We start from the raw sequence: 19,403 nt of genomic DNA on the forward strand, positions 1-19,403 counted from the left end.
TATCTGTCTGTCTGTCTATCTATCTGTCTGTTTATTTGTCTATCTGTCTGTCTATCTATCTATCTGTCTGTTTATTTTTCTATCTATCTGTCTGGCTGTTTAGTTGTCTATCTATCTGTCTGTCTATCTACAGTATCTATCTTTCTATCTACAGTATCTATCTATCTGTCTGTATATATATATATATATATATATATATATATATCGGTCTGTTTATCCGTCTGTCGTTCTTTCTGTCAGTCTTTCTTATATACTATTATTTATTAATTTATTGAAGTAGCTTTTATTTTTATATTTTCAATTTTACATTTAATTTGTTACAATTTTGGTAATTTTATTTGTTTTAAAATATTACTATTTAGTTTAAATATACTCTTATTACAGTTTTAGTAATTTTAGTAAACTCGTTTAAGTTGAAGTTTCTTTTTTCTATTTCAATTTTCTATTCACGTTTTATTTCATTTCAGCTTTGTTTCAATTAGTGATCATTTTAGTTCAATAGCAGCACTTAGTGAAACAAAATATTTATTGAGAACAAAAATGTAAGACAGGGTCTTAAATTTTGTATTGACAATTGACTGAATGATGGTTGAAAAATACGAGCAATTGTAAGTTACAGAGGCAGAGCAAGCTTATGATGAAACATTTAGATTTTGAAGCACTATAACAACAGACATCATCTGTAAATCATGCACAATAAGACCAACAACATGGTGTTTATTTTGATTTCATGTTGACTTCATCAAGCCACTGCCTAACTCAACATGTGCAACAGAATAAGACAGATGATTCTGGCCAGACATTAAACAAAATGAACATTGAATGAATTCTGGTTTTGCCGGTTAGTCCGGAAAATTACATGGATAACATGAAGGACACTGAATATCAGTGTGGATAATAGAGTCCTTGTGCTTCTCAGTGATTACTGAATAAAGATAAAGAGTTAGCAACAGTTCAATGCCTTCCTGCTTTACTGTGTGGAAATTAGACTGAAAGACAGATGAGTGAAGAAGAAAGACAGAGAGAGAGATCTAGTGTGGGAAAGCAGATCTCTGTCATGTTTTAACATTTATCTGATGCTCATAAATGAAAGAGTGTGATCAAAGCCTGTCTCGAACACTGACCCGTGTGAAGCAGAGATGTCTGATACACGAGTTCACAGGCTACTAGATTTTTCTGATGTTGTCCACATAAAATGTGCAGGTTAAGAACGAGTGTCATAGCCTTAAGACTTAGGTGTTTGTTCAGATCTAACCCTGTGTGAGCAATAGCCAAAAACAAAACAAAAAAGTGGAGTTATTATTATAAAAATTTTATTGAAAAACTCTCTCTCTCTCTCTCTCTCTCTCTCTCTCTCTGTCTCTTGTCAAGCATCTTGTCTCATGTCTTCACAAATAAAAGCAGTAATCCCCGCCATTATAGTTTTATAAAGATATGCACATAGTAAATTGTGTTTACAGCCTCAGTATAATTTCAGTGAATCCCTGAGAGATCAGCATTAATCCAAAGATTATATGTGGTATTTGAATATTCTCTCATCATTTACTCATCCTTATGTCACTGCAACCTTGTTTGACTTTTCATCTCATCAGTGATGTTTACTAGATTGTTCACACTGTTCTTTTTCGTGTGTGTGTGTGAGAGAGAGAGAGAGAGAGAGAGAGAGAGAGAGAGAGAGAGAGAGAGAGAGAGAGAGAGAGAGAGAGAGAGAGAGAGAGAGAGAACACATTTACTCTCTTCTGTTTCTCTTTTTATTTATATGTAGCCTATATATATATTTTTTTTTTATATTTTTTTACCTAAACAGCACAGCTGGACACTTCTGTGACCTGATCATCATCGTCCATCTGTTTCTCCTTTATCCTGCTGCGTTTCGTGAGGAAACTTGATCAAAGTGATTCTAGGAATGAGGCTTTTGATCTGTGATGCTCATTGTCAAGGAGAATCACTGCATAGACAAAACCATAGCGTTGTTGTTTAAAGCAAAGCCTTAAGAAAGACATTTTAATGACATTTTAAGAAAATAACTTCTGTTTGATTAGAGAAATCATTGTTTTTGAACTTTGATTTTTTTTATTATTATTATTCTATGTCAAATCCAGATGTGCAGGAAGATCTGCAACATCTGGATCTGTTTGTGTAGCAAGTAGAGAAATGTCTTCAGTTTTTTTTAAGAAATGCAGTATAGTATTTTATTGAAGGTCTTATATGAAATGTGTAAAGCAGTGTTATTTATGTGTAAATCATCCTTTTTGAAGTGGGACTCTATAGTTTTCTAGGAAGATGAACTTCTGGTTATGATTTACTGGTGTAATTCCTGTGAGTGATTTGGTTATGTTGCCATTTTATGTTATGTTATGTTAGATATAGTTAGTTTGGTTATTACGTTGCATCCCTTTCCAGTATCCTTGTCTATTTTGGTAGAATCGTAAATCGATTATAATTATGAATCGTAATTATGAGAAAATTAAAGTTTTTTTTTTTTTTTTTTGCATAAAGATAGGTGTTTTAAGTATAAACGTTTTTTTAACAATTTAAGTTTTTCTCATTTTTTACTTTTTTACAATTTTAGAGTAAGTAATCTCCTGCAATCAATCGGGGTGAAAATCAGGACGGTTGCTCTCAATGATAAATGCGGAACAATTAGTTCATGCGTTCATGATATCAAGGCTAGATTATTGTAATGCTCTACTGGGTGGTTGCCCTGCACGCTTAATAAACAAACTCCAGCTGGTCCAAAACACAGCTGCTAGAGTTCTTACCAGAACCAGGAAGTATGACCATATTAGCCCGGTTTTGTCAACACTGCATTGGCTCCCTATTAAACATCGTATACATTTTAAAATATTGCTGATTACTTACAAAGCACTAAATGGTTTAGCTTCCCAGTACTTGAGCGAGCTCTTAACGCATTATAGTCCTTCACGTCTATTGCGATCTCAAAACTTCGGCCAGTTGATAATACCTAGAATATCTAAATCGACTGCTGGCGGTAGATCCTTTTCCTATTTAGCACCAAAACTTTGGAACAATCTTCCTAACATTGTCCGGGAAGCAGACACAGTCTGTCAGTTCAAATCTAGACTAAAAACACAACTCTTTGACCTGGCATACACATAACTCATTATAGACTTCTATAATACAATATTAGTTTGCATAAATTAGGTCAGCCGGAACCGGGAACACTTCCCATAAATCCTGATGTACTCGTTACATCATAAGAAGGATGGCGTCTACGCTAATATTAGTCTCTCTGTTTATCCCGATGTTTACCGCAGTCCGCCGGATCCAGGCCGTATCCGGATCTGATGAAGGACCTGCGCCTGGACACGACGACAACGCATCCTGAAGTGTCACTAGTCTCTCTCTTGTGAAGGCCTCCTTCCTTTTACTTCTGTACTAATAAAACGTTGTCTGGATAATTGCGGTTCACGTGGCTACGCGGAAGCAATAAAAAATTCTGTATTATAAATGTTTCAAGGCTTGTACCTTGGAACCTGTTTCATGGTTTGCATTCTCGAGCCACCAGGCACTGTTTTATGCAAATGAGCGGCCGGATCGCATTAAGGGTTTCTGTCGTGTTAGCGGCCCCTAAGTTAATAACTAATGATTGTTGCGACGGAAGTGAATCAATCAAAACTAACTTTAGCTGGACAATAACTTTATTCTAGAGCTGCTGTAAAGCCAAAACAATCTCTGTTACTTTAATTTATTAATTAATTATTAATTTATCTATTATCACTGTAAAGCTGCTTTTGAAGCAATGTATATTGTTAAAAGCGCTTTATAAATTAAGGTGACTCGACTTGTTGTTGCTCTCTTTGGCACAAGTGCTTGTCGAAGCTCTGAATGGAGATCAAATGACTTCAGGGCTCATTAAAATATTTTTCAAGGAAACAATGACCTTTCCATTGACCAAACTTGACATTGCCATCAGGGAAAAGACTTACATGAAAATAAACAAAACACTGAAACAGGAACTGCTGCATTTGTCTGGATTTCCATTATCACTTGTCAGGGAGAATGAATGACCGCTGTAGCCGAATGTAGTTCATGATTTAAAAGGAAAACCCATGGATATCCTTTCATATCCATTAGATATATCACTCCAAAGTCACAACTGATATCAGGAAGGATGTGAAGAAATAAACCAAAGATGACAGATGAAGTGTGGAAAATGCAAATTATTTAAAAAACATTGATTAAAAAGTTTCTTTCAGATGATGCGTAATAGCGCATTACAAACAACACATGATCATGACAACATATAACAAAAACCACAGGTGGAACAATAACTATAATACATGCTTATATAGAGACAAAGAGCTCTGGGGGTGTTTTGAGAGATTTCAAGCATGAAGATTCTCTTATATTTATTGGCTAGAAAAGAAATAGTAAACCTTAACTTTGAGATCAGCTTGACAAAGTTTGGCCTGAAGGTTTAAAATGATATTAAAAGCTTAAAGATTATACAGGCTTGACAGATATAAAGTTTAACCAATAACAGTGTGTTGGCCTTGTCAAGTCGACATAATAAACCACATGAAAACTATACAGCAGAACTAATAGACAAACACCAACACAATACGGTGTGCGTGTGTGTCACTCTCTTTAGGTTACATGTCTATATTAAAACAGCTTAATTAAATAATGCTTGATGTAAAATGCAGAAAGGTGTGTGTGTGTGTGTGTGTGTGTGTGTGTGTGTGTGTGTGTGTGTGTGTGTGTGTGTGTGTGTGTGTGTGTGTGTGTGTGTGTGTGTGTGTGTGTGTGTGTGTGTGTGTGTGTGTGTGTGTGTGTGTGGGTTCTTTTAGGTATAAGGGATAGAAGTCATTGGAAAGTCCCTTTCATGATAGAAAACGTGTGTGTGTGTGTGTGTGTGTGTGTGTGTGTGTGTGTTTGTGTGTGTGTGTGTGTGTGTGTGTGTGTGTGTGTGTGTGTGTGTGTGTGTGTGTGTTAGGGTGGTGTCAGTGCGTTGGTGAATGGAGGTCTCTTCTCAATTTCAATAATGAGTCAATAGAAGTGCACGAATAATTGTGTGAACTTGTTTCTTTCATTGGATCTTTTTCAATTCCAGACAATGATTCACTTCATATGTCAAATCCATTTACATCCTTCTGTGACAAAAATAAGTGTGTGTGTACATGAGAAACCACTGTACTCAAACTAGTACTGAAAATCATTTCATAGTGGAGTTTCATTTCTTGTATCTGGCCTACGGCTGCAATTACAGATAATGATGAAAAATGAGGCCGAAATGCTCAATGCCTTTTTATTTGTTTTGTTTGTTTGTTTGCTTATCTGATAAAATGCATGTTAAATCTCTAGATCTGTCTCTCTCTATTAGCTGATGTTTGCAGGGATTTGTGTGCACTGGATATGGGTGGAGAAGACAAACAGAGCACCTGAATAATGTCTGTGTGGGTGTGCGTGTGCGTGTGCGTGTGCGTGTGTGTGTGTGTGTGTGTGTGTGTGTGTGTGTGTGTGTGTGTGTGTGTGTGTGTGTGTGTGTGTGTGCGCGTGCGAGACACGCCCTATTTAAATATAGTATGAGCCAGACGACCTAATCATGGCAAACACACCCTAAAAGCAGTGTGTGTTTCCATCCCAGAGCTGCTCGTTTCTGCACCGCTGCTGACCGTAATGTGGGCGCAAATAAAATGTAACTGTCATTAAAATAGATTTTGTGTTTCTCTTTTCTTCTGTTGAATTTAGGAGAAACAAAATCCCCCTGTGCAATGCTGAAGGTATGCATGCATTCAATTCAGGACAAACACACACGTCCAATATCACACACACACACACACACACACACACACACACACACACACACACACACACACACACACAAGAGGGAGAGCAGGTCTAATTCAATTTGACATTTTAAATGGTTGCAGATGCGGCTCAGGCCGGTCAGATATACAGGCACAATGTGTGAACCGAACTCATGCGTGTGTTTAATGTGAAGGCCTGTATAGAAACTGGACAGTCATATGCTATCAGTCAAAGCAAACGCGTATAAAGCACAGATGTAATGCGAGGACTCCGTCTGCACTAGTGAATTACCTTAGACACTACAGTAGTTTTATTGTGGGAAATGCTGCCTTAATGTGTAAACTTTCAATGTTAAATGTTTGTAGTTTGCTGAAGGACCCGCATATGTTGATGCTCTGACTTTTTGCACTTTGATTTCTCTCAAGAGCCCTTTCCTATTCAGCGTTTATGTGTGAAAATTAGGAAAAGTGAAGTGTCTTCAGTGTCACATGATCCTTCAGAAATCACTCTAATATGCTGATTTGCTGCTCAAGAAACATTTCTGATTATTAGCAATGTTGAAAACAGTTGTGCTGCTTCATATTTGTCTGGAAACTGAAAAAGTGTGTGTTCTTTGGTGAATAGTTTTTTTTTGTATTTTTTTATTTATTTACCTGAATGCTTCCTTGCTCAATAAAAATAGTAATTTGTTAAATAAACCTCTTACTGACCCCAAACCTTTAAACGTGTGTGTGCGTGTGTGTGCGTACCTGCGTGCGTGCTTGTGTGTTGTGTGTGTGTGTGTGTGTGTGTGCGTGCGTGCGTGCGTGCGTGTTGTGTGTGTGTGTGTGCGTGCGTGCGTGCGTGCGTGCGTGCGTGCGTGCGTGTGTGTGTGCGTGTGTGTGTGTGTGTGTGTGTGTGTGTGTGTTTTAAAGGGATAGTACACCCAAAAAATTAAAATAAGCCCATGGTTTACTAACCCTGAAGTCATCCCATATGATATTCTTCTTCCAGACGAATACAATCAAAGTTATATTAAAAAATGTCCGCACAGCGTAATGCTGGCAATTGACGCCTCTCGCGGATCAAACACACAGGGCTGGGCAACCGCGTTCATCATTACGTTGTGCGTCAAGTTCAAGTGTTTCTCTTTTGGCGTGAATCGATGCGTACGACCGTCTGTCGGAAGCGAGTTATTTTAGTCGATAAAGTTTTAAATACGGATATTTTTCTTACACGAACACATCACTTCAAATCAGAAGACCTTTATTAACCCCCGGAGAGCCGTGTTGAGCACTTTTATCCTGGATGGATGCGCTTTGATGGATTTCCAAAAAAATATACCCAATCACTCCTATTATAAAGCTTGGAAGAGCCAGGACAGTTTTTAATATAACTCTGATTGTATTCGTCTGAAAGAAGAATGCCATATACACCTAGGATGTCTTCAGGGTGAGAAAATCATGGGCTAATTTTCATTTTTGGGTGAACTATCCCTTTAATGATCACTTAATTGTCTCAATGCCTTTTGATTTTGATGTGAAACATGATCCAGATATGTTTCATGAGATTCACCCTTTTATCTTTGTTTTGCAGTTCTTATAAATAGTCATGAGGTACGGCAGATCCACCTTAAAAATATTCTATGTAGCTTCTCAATTTGTATGACCTTATAAAAACTGCTTAATATTACATAAGAGTTAGAGAAATGTTGTAGGTGTCAGACTGCAGGACCCGGCTGTCACGGCTCGACATGTCTGTGAACTTTGACCCTGAACAGACAGCAGAAACACGAGCGACTCTCATACTGAGAGACTGTATGTGTGTATACTGTCCTCCTCCTCTGATTTAATGAATCTCAGCTGAAACTCATTATGACTGTAAACAGACTCGAGGGGCTTATAGTGACTAGACTTCCAGGAGGAAGAACGTCTGGTCAACATGCAGACACATGACGATAGAGTTTACTTGCATTTTCACAATGTTATCAACAATATACTGTATGTTGATTTATGAATTTGACTGCATGCCTGTCTGAGTACTGTGATTTTACTGAAGGATAGATGTAAAACAGCGCTCTCTACTGGCTGATGTGAACCTGCAGTGTTTCAGAACAAAAGGGATTTTAAAGAATAATTCACTTAAAGATGAAAATTTCACACTCATGCTTTTTGTGTGTGTGTGTGTGTGTGTGGACTATCCCTGTAGTGGCTATGAAAGGAACATGAGTGAGTGACTTTGGTGAATGTAGTTGTGGAGGAGGTCAGACGTGTGTGTGTGTGTGTGTGTGTGTGTGTGTGTGTGTGTGTGTGTGTGTGTGTGTGTGTGTGCGTGCGTGCGTGCGTGCGTGCGTGCGTGCGTGCGTGCGTGCGTGCGTGCGTGCGTGTGCGTGCGTGTGTGTGTATGTGTGTGTGTGTGTGTGTGTGGACACTGCAGGCGAATACACATTTTGCGGAGTCTCTGTATTTGTAAGGAGATTAGCTGTGTTTACATTGAGTGTGTTATCAGCCATTACTCTGACACACACACACACACACACACAGACACAGACAGACTGTTGTCTAACTCCATTTGTTCTTATGCTGAGCCATCACATCCAGACCTAAGTGCAAAATTAACTTTTCTCTCTAATCTTGGGAATTGTATAAAATCAAACACGAAATCAGAATTTGCTATTTTTATTTTATTTTTTCCCTGCTCCAATTGTGCGTGATTCATCAGTGCATGTTATAAGACAGAAAAAAATCATTATCTTTTGTTAGGATAAGTACTGATGCACAATATATTGGCACAACATTTGTAATTTATTAGCTGATATGATGTTTAATATTACAACAGTTCATATTGGAAATTTATTTGACATATTTGATATTCAATTTTATTCAATATTCAAGATTAGCTTTTTCATCATCACACTCAATCTTTAAAAACGCTGATAATTTAATTTAACTGTTAAATTAAATTAAATGTTTGTATTGTACATTATAATGTATTAGTTTTTAATGTTTTATCTATTTAGACAAAATAGGAAATAATTTAAATATCAGCCATTTATTGGCTATAGGCCATAACATGAAAATAATTATTCCATCAGCCAGAATTTTAATATTGAGCTTCCCTAATTGAAATGTAATGACATGCGCCGTCTCCAAAACAGCTTATCATCTGACATCTCTTATTTTTCTTTTGGATCACAGTGAGGAGGAAAAAAAGATGAATAGTGATTCAAGAAAAAGGAAAAAAAAAAAAGACTAAATAATTCCAAAACTTTGTAATCTCTTATGCAAAGACATAAACATATAGTTTCTTAAGAAAATATTATGATCTAAATGAGAATAATTCTTCAGTGCAAATAATAATCTTTTATCAAAATATAATAACATGTTCTGACATTATTTTCCTTTTCATCTATCCTTACTTTTCAACCAGCTGTCAGTCACTTTTCACTGTCTAATCAATTAAAATTGACTTCCTCTTGTTTATTTTTCTGTTTCCCTCTGAAATATGTCAGAATAAGGAAGTTATGAAAATGATGAACAGCGTTTCAAGTTGATTTATTTCAATATTGCGGATATAAGACCGCATAACCGTCCTGCTCTCTGTCCTGTACATCAGCCCTGTGACAAATGACTCATAAAGGATTTACACAAACATCACACTGCTCTCAGTCTCTCCCTCCAGACATGAATTATACACTAGAATGTCTGCATGTTATCTAGGATTTATTTTAACAACCATAGAGGCACGATAACACTCATTATTGCGCTGTTCTCTCAAGGCTTCAGCCGGTCAGACAAAACTTCCTGCACAAACACAGACGTGACACGAGCGTGACCCACACATGATAACAATGACTTCACGTCTGACTGAGGGAGCGTCTCAGAGGCGTTTATCAGGGGACGAGAGATTAAACGTGACCTCGCCTTCCTGAAACATCTATTCTGTTATTATAGCAGATATAAAAGTCCTTGTTTGCTCAGCAGGGATACACTTTGTTTTCATTACAAGTAACGTAATCAGATTACGTTTTTAAGTAACTGCAAGACTTGGTTTTCCTGCTATAAGACAAACGCTAAGATCAAACCCCGTGCAATAAAACAATAAAACGCATCCTTGGAGAGAAGATCTCAAAGGAAGAGCACAGGATATTGCCTTGCCCAAACTTATTTACCAGGTATAATTGGTGTATTAAATTGTGTGAAATAATCCCGAAAAAAAGTACAAACACGGTAGAGATGGCAAGTTCAGCGGCTGAAATTAGCTGAGGTAACGTGATGCTAACAGACAGCAGACAAACGGCTAGTAGTGACATCAGCGGCAATCCACCTGTCACTCAAGTGGCCACGCCCTTAATTATGCAGAACTTTAAGGCTTAATATAATTTAACCGGATTAGTTATAAAAAAATTCACCCCCCTCACAGTTTTCACGAAGGGCAAAATTAGCTATATAGACGGAAACCACTTTTTGCACCAGGCTGTAAACATATTTTTTTTTCTGCTGTAAAGTTGGGCATTTTATCATGCGGGTCTATGGGATTGACTCTCTTCTGCAGCCGGTCTCCAGTGGCCAGTCGATGAACTGCAGTTTAAGTCACTTCAGTGTTGGATTCAAGAGAGAGACTGGAAGGTTGCCGCTCGATTGTAACGCATTACTTTTAAAAGTAACTTTCTCCAACATTGGATATACTGTATAATGTTGTATTACACATGTTGGTGGTTTACCATGGAAGCTTGTATCCATCACGTAATGAAAAAAATAAAAAAAGTTCATTGTAACATTTTATCTCACAATTCTGGCTTTCTCACAAATCTGAAAAAAAGTCAGAATTGTGAGATATAAAGTCACAACTTTTTTATATAAACACTGACAATTCTGTGAAAATAGTGTGACTTTTGAGATAGATAAGTCGCAATTAAATTTTGCTTAAATATTATAATTCTGACTTTTTTTTTCTTGGGGAAAAAGAGAAAAGGACAGAATTCTGAGAAGTAACGTCAGAATTGTGAGATATGAACTTACAGTTGTGAGTTATAAAGTTCAAATTGTGAGAAATAAATGTCGAAAAAAGTTGATTTTTTTTAAATATTATTATTATTATTATTATACCCTGGGTGGAAACAAGCGTTCTGTAAAAAAAAAAGTGATATGACAAAAACATATGTTTTTACATTTACTTTAACTCATCAAAATAATTGTAGCAATTCCAACTTTTTTTATTAGTTATATGAGATTCAACTCAAACTCAAATTTCAAATTCAACTCATTTTTTTTTTTACATCAGTGTAATATAATTTCAATTAAAATGACGTGTACGGCCAATTTCATACTTAAAATTAAGGCAGAAACTTTAAGTTTTTAAGTTAAAATATTTGGAAATGTTTTAACAGTGTATATTCTAAATTCTACAGTGTTTCAACCCAAATTTGATTCAAATATGGACAAACCCAACCTTTGAGTTAAATTTTAATAAAAAAATTAAAAAAACGTAACCAACCCAGCGGTTGGGTTTGTCCATATTTGACCCAGATTTGGGTTGAAACAACCTAGCATTTTTTAGAGTGTAGTTTTCAGCACTAAGGCTCTACTCCAAAACCTAGACAGCTGCCTTCTAAGGGCACATTCTGATAAAAACTTACACAATTTACAGTGCTGAGCTGATATGGACTAATGGTGCAATACTTTGCAAACACATCTTTGGATAAGATAAAATAATATGTTTCAGACTGAACTATCCTTTATTAATACTTCTGGATGAATTATATTCATTATTTTCTTGGTAACACTTTACAGTAAGGTCTTGTTTGTTGACATTAGTTAATGCATTTGAACTATATAATAACAACTAACAATCAACAATATATTTTTTACAGCTTTATTCTTTGTTAATGTTGTTTAACAAAATAATTTATCCATGTTAGTTCACAGTACATTGCATCAATGTAAACATACAGGTTCTGATGTGAAAAATATATATTCGTAAACAAATCATTGTTTCAACAAAAATATGAAGCAGCTCAACTGTTTTCAACATTGATAATAATCATAAATGTTTCTTGAGCATCAAATCATCATATTATAGTGATTTCTGAAGGATCATGTGACACTGAAGACTGGGGTAATGATGCTGAAAATTCTGCTTTTATCACAGGAATAATTTACATTTTACTATATATTCACATAGAAAACAGCTATTTTAAATTGTAATAATATTTACTGTGGTTAAATGTTGTCTGGTCTGCTTTCAGCTTCCTCGTAGCTGATGTAATATTGTCTTGCACACTAAATACACCCCTGCATATGAATCATTTGAATAGCTCTAATGGTTATTCATCCCTTTGTTCGGTATTGTTGTGTCTTCTTCTAAATATGTCGGGAAAGAAAAGACCTCACTCACATGATGCCTGAGAGTAAATCGAGCTACTGATGTAAAACAGAATCCTTCTTTTAAAGCATTGGCATGAACTGAATGGATCGGATCCAGAATCAACAGTCTCAGTGAATGACTTGATATCACAAGGTTTTTCTGTGACGCTGCAGCTGCGTTACAATAAACCTGCACTTTCCATTTCAAAAGCCTTGCATTATGCTCTCAGCACGAGGACACGATTTCTCTCTGAGCAAAGGAATACCTACTAACTGATATTTGTTCAGCTTCTAGATGTGATAACACTGATATCCTGTTTACTAAAAGTTCAAAAGTATTAAAGAATGACAACAACAGATGGCGAGCAGCGTCTGTTAAGCTCAACACAATTAAAAAAAATCACTATAAAGTATTATAAAAGGTCTTTCTTTCTTTGCTTGTTTGTTTGTTTATTTATTTATTATTATTATTTCTTTTTGACACCAAAGTTACACTGATTTGGTAGCACTTTATTTGGTAGCACTTTATTTGAAGGTGTCTGTGTCACAGTGTAATTATTCATTTAAAGGCTGAGTAATATTATTTTACATGTACTTACTTTAGGGTTTATTTAGGGTTAGGGTTTGGTTTAGGATTAGTTGCATGCAATTATGCATAATTTATAGTAGTTGTTACAGTATTTGACAGTATAATATAAGTTTACTTACAGTATAATTAAATAATAATGAATGAAAATTACCCTTTATTTTACCGTGTGCTTGTTACGTTACATGTGGTTACCATAGTAATAATAACTATAAATTATGCATAAATAATGACATGCAACTTATCCTAAACCAAACCCTTAACCTAACCCTTATAGTAAGTACATGTAGTTCATTAATATTACTCAGCACTTAAATTAATAATTACACTGTGACACGGACACCTTAAAATAAAGTGTAACCCTTTATTTTAAGGTGCCCTTGTTACAGAACTGAGTAAAATTAAATTAAACACATTATTATGGTTAGAGTTTGGTTTAGAGTTAGTTGCATGTAATTATGCATATTTTACTGTAATTACTATGGTAAGTACACATGTAATGTGTAACAAATACACTGTAAATTTAAGTGTTACCAAAAAGTCAAATGGACTTCAGTGTGAGTAAATGATCTTTAGTAAATGAGTTTTAATTTTTGGGTGCATACAAATTTTATTGTAAAATTAAATGTATTGGAAAGAAATTAGATTTTGTTAAAATATTGTATATTCTGTGCAGCACAGAATATTGTGTATCGCATGAGTTGCAGATTGAACTGGATCCTGTATAAACACAATCCGTCTCTGCTGTAAATGCTGTGATATTGTTAGTTCACTGTAGACCTGAAGAGCATTCAGAAAAATACAAGGCCACAGTTTAGAGATGTTCAAAGCACAATAGGTTTTTAATCTCATCTATATGTTTAGAACAAAATGTATTTTCCTCACTGTGGTTTTTAAATATTATGATTGATTAAAGATTCAGTATTCCAATCTTTCTCTCAGCTTATCATCACTCTTCAGTTTTGACCTTTTTGGGAGACAAAACTAAGAAAGGCACACACACACATTCATTTGACTGTCTGACACACACCATAGACTTCTGCTGAAACACACTTCAGTGCAGTTTGTGTTTTCATTCATAGAGAAAGTATAAGATAAAAAAGACTCTCTCACTCACCCTGAGCAGTTTTCTGGACTCCAATGTTGCTCTCTGTAACTCCACATGTACTGTGATCTCTTGTGTGTGTGTGTGTGTGTGTGTGTGTGTGTGTGTGTGTGTGTGTGTGTGTGTGTGTGTGTGTGTGTGTGTGTGTGTGTGTGTGTGTGTGTGTGTGTGTGTGTGTGTGTGTGTGTGTGTGTGTGTGTGTATGACGTGACGGGCAGGTGACAGAAAAGCGGCAGGTGCTGCTGCCAACAGGTGTGTGTGTGTGTGTGTGTGTGAGAGAGGGAGAGAGAGAGAGAGAGAGAGCAGTGACTGGAGGATTACTTTAGGGAAAAAGAAAGAAAGAAAACACTTCACACTTTGTTATACTATTTCCATGTTAGACATTAGATGTTACGTTTACTTGGTACTTTAGCAATAACAAAGTATAAAACAATGAACATTTACCATAGTAGCCTAACCCTTTTTATCCTAAATACCATAGTTCCTACAGTTATTTCTACTCTAAAATCATATTAATTTAATGTTACTTTTTGGATATCACAATTTTAAGCATTTAATATTGTAAACCTAAATTTAAACTTTAAGCATTTAAAATTGTAATTTTAAATGTTTTTAAAGTCAGCGTGAAACAGAAGTTGCACTCGTCTTTTCTTCTCTGTATCAAGGTATATCTGAGTGAAACGCTTCTAGAACAAGAACAGATGTGGGCGGGGCTTGATTGTGTCTGTGAGGAATTGATTGGATGGTTGTGGTTTGCTATTGGTGGATCTCATGTGAGTGACAGGTTATAGCCCCGCCCTCATCATCAGAGAAGAGAAGAGATGCTGCAAGAGGAAGCTATTCTGATTCAAGATTACAAGGAACATGAATTTAAAACAGTATTGATGTGCACAGATAAATAATTTATAATAAATACTGCAATAATCATTAAAAAATTGTCGAACTTTTTAGACTTTTTTTTTATTATTATTATTTTTTTATTTAACAGAGAGACATACAAACCAATAAAGTCTAGTAGCGAACAATCTAGTAATTCCATAATTCCAGAAGTGAAATAAAAGTGTGTTAATAATGTATAGGTGTGTGTGTGTGTGTGTGTGTGTGTGTGTGTGTGTGTGTGTGTGTGTGTGTGTGTGTGTGTGTGTGTGTGTGTGTGTGTGTGTGTGTGTGTGTGTGTGAGTGTATGTATGTGTATGCATAAACATTTATTATTTATTACCATCGTCATTACCATCACCACCACCACTCCTCACTACCATCATACTGCCAACATTGTATTAGTCAATTTTTATTTTTATTCTTATTTCCATCTTTCCTCCTATGTAACAATTGCCATTGTCAGCACTCTCCAAAAATAAAAGATGCTATAATAATATAATATAATATAAGATAAGATAACTCTCCCCCTACATCTCTTCGGTCCCTATCTTCTCTCTTTATTTTTTATTTATTTTTTTATGTTATGTGTAGTGCCTAAGGTGCATTAGAAGGAGTACAGTGTGAGAGTGTCCCAACTTGGGACAGAGATGCTGTCCCATGGACGCCACTTCTTGTCTGTCTAGCCTGCCTAAGTGTTTGAGGTTTTTCATATATATATAAAAATATATATATATTTTTTTTCCCTATTCTATGTTGTGGTGCATTAAAAACACATGAAAAGATTAGGGGGGAATTTGGAAACAATCAATTGATTTAACCATAGCAGTAGTGATAACAATAAACACCAGGTTAGTAATTCCAGAACAGCACTGACAATAATAATATTGATAATAATAATAATAAAAATGATAATGATGATAATGATGATGGCAATGGTGATAGCAATGATGAGAGCAACGACAATAACAGCAATTACAACAATAATTAAAACAATAATAATAATCATAACAGTAACAGTAATGATAATAATGACAATGATGTCAAAAATAACAAAAATGCAGTAATATCCGTGGGTTGATTAAAAAGCTGTGAGGAGTCGGAGTTGAGAGGAGAGAAAAGATTCATAGTTGTAAGTGGTCAGAAAGCGTTGGATGGCAGAGGTCAGTTTCAGATGTGTAATTATGAAGGGGAGATGTGTATTCCATTGTAATGAAGTCTGTAATAAGATTTTTCCCATGGTTAATGTGTATGTTGTTACGAGTTTTCCAGTTCATGAGGATAGTTTTTTTGGCGATGGTTAGAGCTACGATGAGCATTTTAGAGTTTATAGTTTTATCAGTGATTATTGTGAGGTCCCACAGAAAGCAAAGTGGGATGCGGTAACCGACTATAGTGGATAGTGACTGTGTGACCTCTTCCCAAAAGTGTTTGCATGGATGTATGCATCTATAGAATTGTGATTGCAATGTGTGCAAACTTCTGATGTGAGACCCATTTTAGCTAATCTATTGCCCGTGTAGTGTGTTCTATGAAGCGTTTTGTATTGTATTAACTGAAGATTAGCATTTTTGGACATGAGATAGATGTTTTGACAGATTTGGGTCCAGAAGTTGGCATCAGGAGCTATTGAAAGATCGTTTTCCCATTTTATTTTTGGTAAGTATATGGTCTCAAGTTGATTGGAAATAATTTTGTATATTTTAGAGAGAAGTTTTTTTTGAGAGGAAATGTTAACCAAATCTGATATTGCCGGTGGGAGTTCTGAATTTGCGTCTCTGATGTTTATTTTTGCCAGAACAGGAGATTTGAGTTGTAGGTATTTTAAAAATTCATTGCTCCCGATGCCAAACTCCTGGGCCAATTGCGGAAATGTTGTTAATGTGTTAGATTTGAAAATATGGTTAATGTGGGTGATACCCCTTTCAGCCCATGTGTGAATTTTTTTTATTTTTCTATTGCTTATAAAGTCACGGTTGCTCCACAGTGGGGTGAGGTTAAATGGAGCTAATATAGAATTTGTGATTTGGTGAAATTTTCATCAGGCTGTCAGAGTGGCGGCTATAGTTACTGCATTAAAATGTGTGTGTTTAATTGATTTGGTGAGGAATGGTCTGTCAGCTATATTTAATTCTTTGCATAGTGACTTTTCTATGTCTAGCCATATAATATCGGATTGGCTGGGGTGGATCCATTTGTATATGTATTGCAGTTGGTTAGCCATTGAGTAATATTGAAAATTTGCTGCTTCTAGTCCTCCTTGAACCTTGTTTTTTTTGTAGTGTAGTGAGTTTTATCTTTGGCGTTTTATTTTTCCAGTAGAATTGAGTGATAATGGAGTCTAGTGATTTACACCAGGTGAGTGTGGGGTGGGTTGGAATCATTGAGAATAGATAATTAATTTTTGGTAAAGTCATCATTTTTATTATATCCTGCCAATTATGGAGATTGGAAGGTTGATCCATCGAAGCAAATCGTCTTCTATTTTCTTTAGCAGTGGTGTAAAGTTGAGTGTTACCAACTCTGACAGTCTGGAGGAGATCTTAATGCCTAAGTAAGTGATGTGGTCATGACATATAGGTATAGGTGATTGGTGGGGTGCCACATCCCATTTGGTTTTATGTAAAGGGAGGATGGAAGATTTATTCCAGTTCATTGCGTAATCTGATATTTTTGAGAAGGACTTTTAATTATTTCTTGAGTAGATGCTAGAGGTTCTTGTATAAATAGTAGAATATCATCTGCATAAAGTGAGATTTTATGTGTTTGTTGTGGTGTTTCAATACCTTTGTTTGCTGGGATTTGGCGGATAGCTGCTGCTAAGGGTTCAATAAAAATAGTGAATAGGGATGGAGAGAGTGGACATCCCTGCCTCGTCCCCCTGTACAGTGTGAAGCTTTGTGATGTTAGTCCATTGGTTGTGACTGTGGCAGATGGTGATGTGTATAAAATCTTGATCCATTTAATAAATGACTCTCCAAAGCCAAATTTTTGTAATGTGGTGAATAGAAATTTCCAGTTGACCCTATCAAAAGCTTTTTCGGCATCTAATGTGGCAATGAGAGTGTCTTTCTGTTGTACTGATGAGTAATGCATTAAATTGTATAATCTGCGGGTCTTGTTGGATGCGTGGAATTTTTTAGACTTTAATGTGAATAAGCCTTCCTCCCTGCCTGCTGTTGTAGTACCCTTGTCTTACACTGGATGGAGCCATATATCACAAAAGGATGACCAGCTCTCATTATGGGGCAGGAGGACCCAAAACTCAATCCATTTACATGAAAAGTAAAGCTCTGGTCAGGCATGAATTAATTAACGTTCAGTGTGTGAACACAGTGATACATTTTGTTTTGTATGTCGTGGTTGTTGAATTTGTAAAGTGTGTCCAGGCGAGACGTAATATTGTGTGGAGAAAAACAAACATGTAAGAAAAGTAGAACATTGTGCTTTTGCCATAGATCTCCAAGTTCATATGAGGGTGTTGTGTGTGTGACTGAGCCTAATTCAGACTCCCTGATGGTTCCTGTGGCCCGTTTAGTCAACTTATCAGAAGTTCAGGGAGGAAAAGCAGCACAGTGTCCTCCTTAGAATAAATATAGATGCTTTAAGATCACATGCGGAACACTGCGGCACACACAGTCCTGCCGAGGTGGAGTGTGTGTGTGTGTGTGTGTGTGTGTGTGTGTGTGTGTGTGTGTGTGTGTGTGTGTGTGTGTGTGTGTGTGGCGAATCTCCACCTGTCTGCTGGATGGAGAAGAGCTGAATTTGGGTCACACACACACACACACACACACACACACACACACACACACACACACACACACACACACACACACACACACACACACACCAGCCAGCCCTGGGTGATCCTTTAAAGCTGCACTGCAGATAGGCAGAAAGAGAGGTGACCTGTTTGCATCCTTCAGCGTGCAGGATCCGTGTAGTGATGCTTATCATGATGAATGATACCGTCATCAGAGGACGAGATGGGTCATTGTTATGGCAACGAGGCTGATAATGGAAATGATTAACGAAGCATTGAGTTGTTACACTGTTTCCATTTTGTACTGCTGTATTCATCATATTCTCAACCAGACGTTTACATAATTCAAATACAGAAAGAATAACTACATTTTAAAATGTACAGTGCACATCACAGTGTTACGATGTTGGGGGTGGTTGCCAAGGTGTTGCTAGGGTGTTGGGGTGGTTTCTATGGTGTTTCTATGCAGTTGCTATGGTGATACTGATGGCTACGGCATTGCTATTTGCCTACTAGTGTTCCAAGGGGTTTTTACCACATCAATGTGTGTTTACTAGGGTATTGTGGGTGGTTGTCAGGGCGTTGCTAAGTGCTTGTCATAGTGTTCTGGGGTATTTTTAGTGCATTGCTGTGTGGTTGCTAGGGGTTGAGCATAGTTGGCAGGGCGTTGCTCTTAAAGGTGTTAAGCACTCCGACATATAGCGCACTGCGCCCCCAGTACGATTCCCAGCTCAAGGTCCTACGCACTTAGTGTGTTCTAAGACTGGTTTTAGCATGTTGCTATGAATTTAATGGTTGCTAGGGGGTTGAGGGTGGTTGGCAGGGTATTGCTATGTGCTTAGTGTGTTCTGACTGGTTTTAGCATGTGCTATGAAGTTAATGGTTGCTAGGGGGTTGAGGGTGGTTGGCAGGGTGTTGCTATGTGCTTAGTGTGTTCTGAATGGTTTTAGCATG

Source organism: Siphateles boraxobius, unplaced genomic scaffold (genome assembly GCF_051911475.1).
Source record: "Siphateles boraxobius isolate OS27281-9 unplaced genomic scaffold, OSU_SipBor_1 41, whole genome shotgun sequence".
Taxonomy (NCBI): domain Eukaryota; kingdom Metazoa; phylum Chordata; class Actinopteri; order Cypriniformes; family Leuciscidae; genus Siphateles; species Siphateles boraxobius.